Below are 5,995 nucleotides of genomic sequence, written 5' to 3'. Positions count from 1 at the left end.
GAATCACCATTTTTAGGGTCATTAAGGGCATCATGCAATGCTGGATGGGACATAATTTGATCTTTAAGTGTAGAGTTCAAACCTGTGCCAAATATAAGCACAATAGCTTAAGCAACCAAACATGAAACTGTAGGGCTCTGAACAACGGTAGTAACATCTTGTAAGCCACACTGGTATCAACTCACGTGGCACCTAATTATTCTAAAAATTTTAACTTGCAACTGTAGGCAGACTTACCTTCACTTGCTTTCCGCAATTTCTTAATTAAGCTTTCCAACTGCTCTTCAGAAAGAGAAGAAATCGGAACCTATATACAAAAATGGGGCATGAGTGGTCTGGAAACTAACCATCACTAATAATATAGATTCTATAGGAAAATCCATTCTAAATTCAAAGCAATTAGTTTATTTTAAACAATTATTACAACAGCTTATTCATAGATAGCTCACAGATATCTTTTAAAATTAAATTAAATATTAAGTCCAGTACTTACTAATTGTTCAGGTATTTCTGTTTCATCGTTTAAGCCCGCATTAATATCTTGAATAAAGAAGTCCTTAACAAAAACAAAACCACAACAATACTGTTATTAATGTGAAGAGGTCAGAAAATTAAGGTGAAAAACTGATCATTCTCTTCTTTCTATACTCTCTACCTGCCATCCTCCCTATCTCTCATTTATGAATTTAAATAATTACACATGGCTAGTGGTTACTATACTGGACCATGTAGATATAGAAGAATGAAAATAATAAAATAATACTATTTCTACAATCCTGTTCTAAAAGTAAAAACTACTGTTGGAACTTTATGCATAGTGATGGACTTTTGTTACACAGAAGGGTAACATGCTGTGTGTGTTGCTACCTTTACCTATATGGACAATAAGGAAACTGGTGATTAAGTGAAAGGGGTGAAGATAGCAAGTATTACAATGTTCTGTTGGATGACTGGCAAAACTGTAATAGAAAATTAACTATAACTATTATAATTTGATGTACTCTTAGTTTATTTTATAGATTTTATTTATTTATTCATGAGAGACACAGAGAGAGAGGCAGAGACACAGGCAGAGGGAGAAGCAAGTTCCATCAGGGAGCCTGATGTGGGATCTGATCCACAATCCCAGGATCACGCCCTGAGCCAAAGGCAGACACTCAACTGCTGAGCCACCCAGGCATCCCTTATGTACTCTTAGTTTAAAATGGTTGCCAAGAGTGCTCTAGGTAAGTTGTATTGTGGACTAGATTTTTAAATGTGAAAACTATTTATACTGGAGAAACGTCTCACCAATTTACTTTCATTTTGTGTACTTTCTTTAAATATTTATTTATTTATTTTAGAGAGAGAGAAGGAGAGAGAGGGGAGGGAAAAGCAGAGGGAGAGAATCTTCAAGCATACTCCCCACTGTGATGGAACCAGACTTCAGGCTTGATCTCATACCCATGAAATCATGACCTGAGCCAAAACCAAGAGTCAGATGCTGAACTGAGCCACCCAGAATACAGAATTTTTTAAAAAAACGATGAAGAGTTTTACAAAATAAAGCAGAATAGTGATGAAACTTTGCCTGGGTTCCAAGTTTCACATTATATGTAGGGCACTAGATAAATACCATTCTGCATTTTTTCCTGCATCCTATCATCCCATTGTTTTCCTCCCTTTCCTTTCCAGAGTGTCCTGACATGCAATAGTGTCTGTGTGGGGGTATTCCATTTTTAATAAATTTACCTCTTCTCTCAGCCTTTTCCCAGAAAGTGTATTCCACCTGTTTGCCTGAACTAAAACCTAGCACTTAGGTAAGGAAGATCATCTCCATGCATACTTGAAAGTAAGGGCAATATTCTTTCTTTTCACTAAGGGTCTATCTGGGGTGGTCATCTTTTTTCTTCTACAGATCTTCATGTAAAAATATTTCCTTTTAAGCTTATGCCATCTGATCTAAGCTGGTTCTCAACTAGAAGGTATTTGGAAATGGACAGGGATATTTTATTGTCAAAATGACTGAGAGAGGGGATCCCTGGGCGGCGCAGCGGTTTAGCGCCTGCCTTTGGCCCAGGGCGTGATCCTGGAGACCCAGGATCGAATCCCACGTCGGGCTCCGGTGCATGGAGCCTGCTTCTCCCTCTGCCTATGTCTCTGCCTCTCTCTCTCTCTCTCTCTGTGTGTGACTATCATAAATAAATAAAAATAAATTAAAAAAAAAAAATGACTGAGAGGTACTATTGGGAGACAATGCTCAAATTTCAAGTGTTACAAGCAAGGCACACTGACAACCTTATTTCAGATTCTCTTCTCAAGGACAGTTCTATACCAAACAATCTTGGAAGATAGAAATAGTGAATCTTTCTAGAGCAGATGGCAGGCCTGCTTATTGTACAGTATAATAAAGGAATGTCTACTTATGGAACAGAGATCAGGCAAGCTTCCTTATCACCCATTTTATTATTATTTTTAAAAAGATTTTCTTTATTTTAGGGAGCGTGTGTGCATGTGCATATATGTGGGGGGAGAGAGGAGGAATGAGGGGAAATAATCTCAAGCAGTCTCTGTACGAGTACAGAGCCTGATGTGGGGCCTGATCTCATGACCCTAAGATCATGACCTGAGCTGATATCAAGAGTCAGACCCTTAACTGACTAAGCCACCTAGGTGCCCCTATTTCTTTTTTTTTTTAAATTTATTTATGCATTTGAGAGACAGAGAAAGAGCATGCACACAAGTGAGTGTGGGGACAGAGGCAGAAAATCCTCAAACAGACTCCCCTTTGAGTGTGGAGCCCAACATGGGGCTTGATCTAACAACCCATGAGATCACGACCTGAGCTGAAACCAAGAGTCCGATGCTCCTATACTGCTCATTTTAAAAGAAATGTATTTCCTAAGCTTAGGGCTCTTCAGCTGTGACCTAAGCTATGCACAAAAATGTGCAGGATTCATATAGGCCCTGCTGATTCCATGGACCTTAGGGAACAAGGGGAACCGATGCAGGTGAGACGCCCATGAACTGTAATGACTTCATTACAGTGAGTTATGAAGTCCTTTGTCTCTCACCTAGGAGTCTCTTCTGCCAGCATCCACAAACCTGTGGCAGGCTAACTTGTTAGCCTGAAAAAGAGATTATAGTTCAGATCCTTCATATTCCTCACAAGTGCCTTTGCCATTTGCTGCTCAGAGGCCAGGAATAAAAACACAGGGATGCTCCAAAATATACAGGACATGACTATCCCACTTGGAATGCCTAAAGCCTACTGAGGGTAGGAGCCACTCACCTTTGATTTCAGTGTCACCCTGAGTTCTGGCCTTGTCTCATGCTCTATTTCCTGGCTATCTCGTCTCACCTTCTCCTCACCTCTCTCCTTGATTCTATTCTCCAGTCATGTGCAATGCCCAGGCCTAAAGAAAGGTAGCAACTTTCTCACTTCTAGGTGCTTAAATATGTTTTTTTCCCCTTCTCTGGCTGATTCTCTTCCCACCCACTCCCCTTTTTTTAGAGAAGGGAAGGAGGGACCAAGGAGGAAGAAGAGAGAGAATCTTAAGCAGCCTCTGTGCTCAGTGTGGAGCCCGACTTAGGGCTTGATCTCACTACCCTGAGATCATGACCTGACCCAAAATCAAGAGTCAGACACTTAACCAACTGAGCCACTCAGGTGCTCGTGGCTCATTCTTCTTTGACCTGTAGGTCTCATTTTATGACACTCCTTCAGAGAAGCCTCTCTGACTCCTTCTGCATCTCTCTCATCCCCTATTTCTTCCTCAAAAAGTGTTAGGCTCTTCTCTTTTCTTTCAAAGCACTCTGTACTGAATCAGTTTTAAACACATAATATTGTATTTTTTGTCTCTCCCACTAGACTTTAATGTTCTTATAGGCAGAGTGCTTGGTACAATGTGTGGCATAAGTGCTCAATTAGTATCTACTGAATAAACAAGTTCCTCCCCCACCCTTCTAATCTCTTACCTTGGGTAACTTAAAAATCCCAGAGTTCACCTAAGACCTGTATGTATTTGACTTCCAAACTAACCACTCTATGACTTTCAGACATACACAACCAACTCTCAGTTTTTAGTCACCAAGTTGTATTGATTCTGCTATCTAATGACTCTTGCATTTATTCCCTAGCCTTTCCATCCTCTTTCATTTTGTCCCTAATCATGTCCCACCTGGATTTCAGCAATAGCCCTTAACTGGTTCAAATTCCTCCTACACTGCTCAGAGAGAAAGTTTTGTAAGAGGTAAGTATGACCATACCATTCTTGACCTTAAAATCTTTCAGTGGCTCCCCATATCTTTCAGAATAAAGTCTGAGTTCCTTAGAAGTCTCAATGTGGTTTCTCAGCTTTGTGCATATGGTTCTTTTCACCTATAAGGATTTTCTTCTTTCTTTGCCAAATCAAGACTTAGCTCAAGTGTTACAATCTCTGGGAAGCTTTTCTTGATCCCTTGGATATAATTTTAATTTTTATACAGGTATGTACACTTGTGTACTACTTCTTTCACTGAACTTATTAAATAAGATCCATTATTTACTAGCTGACTCATTGTTTCAAATTAACTCCTTAAAGTCTGGGACCATATTTTATTGAAATAAATTTAAGCACTAAATAAATAAATAAATAAATTTTAAATATTTATTTATTCATGAGAGAGAGAGAGAGAGAGAGGGAGAGGGAGGCAGGCAGAGGGAGAAGCAGGCTCCATGCAGGGAGCCCGACACGGGACTCGATCCTGAGTCTCCAGGATCACGCCCGGGGCTGAAGATGGCACTAAACCACTGAGCCACCTGGGCTGCCCTAAATAAATAAATAAATAAATAAATAAATAAATAAATAAATAAATAATTTAAAGATTTTATTTATTTATTCATGAGAGAGAGAGAGGCAGAGACACAGGCAGAGGGAGAAGCAGGCTCCATGCAAGAAGCCCGACATGGGACTCAATCCCCCGGGTCTCCAGGATCACATCCTGGGCTGAAGGCGGCGCTAAACTGCTGAGCCACCTGGGCTGCCCTAAATGACATCCTATATACACTCAAATGCATTTACCACATTCAAGCTTTCTAAGGTAAGAGTCTTGCTAAATATTCACATTGTAATCAACTGATAGATATAAACATGACATACTATACATTTCACCATTCAATTTTACTGATCAAACACTTACAGGTTTTGGCTTCTCTCTTGAGTTACATTTTTTCAAATGCTTTGCTAGTTGATCTTCATATACTGTGCTAAATTTAAAAAGAGAATTAATTAAAATAAGACCAATGACGATTAATTTTTCCAGCATAGAAAAACTCTTATCTGACCCATACTTACTGTTTTGGATCTAAAGGACACAGAATTCTTTTCCGAGCATTTTCTTCCTAAGAAAGAAAGATGATACATCTATTTAGATGAAAAATATCAAGTTTGTTCTTTACAGATATTAGATATAACTTCAATGTAATCATAAACTTATGTATTTCCAAAACAAGGTAAGGAAACCTTAAAAGGACATTAATAAAGCACTGGGAAAATCAGGTTATAGAGTTTAATAACAATAATCTCCAAAGTAGCTAGCTTATGTATATATGAGCAAATATTGCTTTGGACAGCAAGGGTTTATAGCTTTATTTTTTATTTATTTATTTATTTATTTATTTATTTATTTATTTATTTATTTATTTATTTATTTTAAAGATTTTATTTATTCATGAGAGACACAGAGAGAGAGAGAGGCAGAGACACAGGGAGAGAGAAAAGCAGGCCCCACACAGGGAGCCCGATGTGGGATTCGATCCCGGGACTCCAAGATTGCGCCCTGGGCCAAAGGCAGGTGCCAAACTGCTGAGCCACCCGGGGATCCCGGTTTATAGCTTTAAATAGGTTATAGAAAAGGCCTTATATATGGAATTTTGAATCTCTGATAGCATTGACTATAATTTGCACTATTTTAGGCACCACAAAGGAAGAAAATATGCTGCCAATTTAAAATCGTGACATGTGAGGGACACCTG

Source organism: Canis lupus, chromosome 8 (assembly GCF_048164855.1).
Source record: "Canis lupus baileyi chromosome 8, mCanLup2.hap1, whole genome shotgun sequence".
Lineage (NCBI taxonomy): Eukaryota > Metazoa > Chordata > Mammalia > Carnivora > Canidae > Canis > Canis lupus.
Note: the sequence above shows the minus strand (reverse complement) of the source record.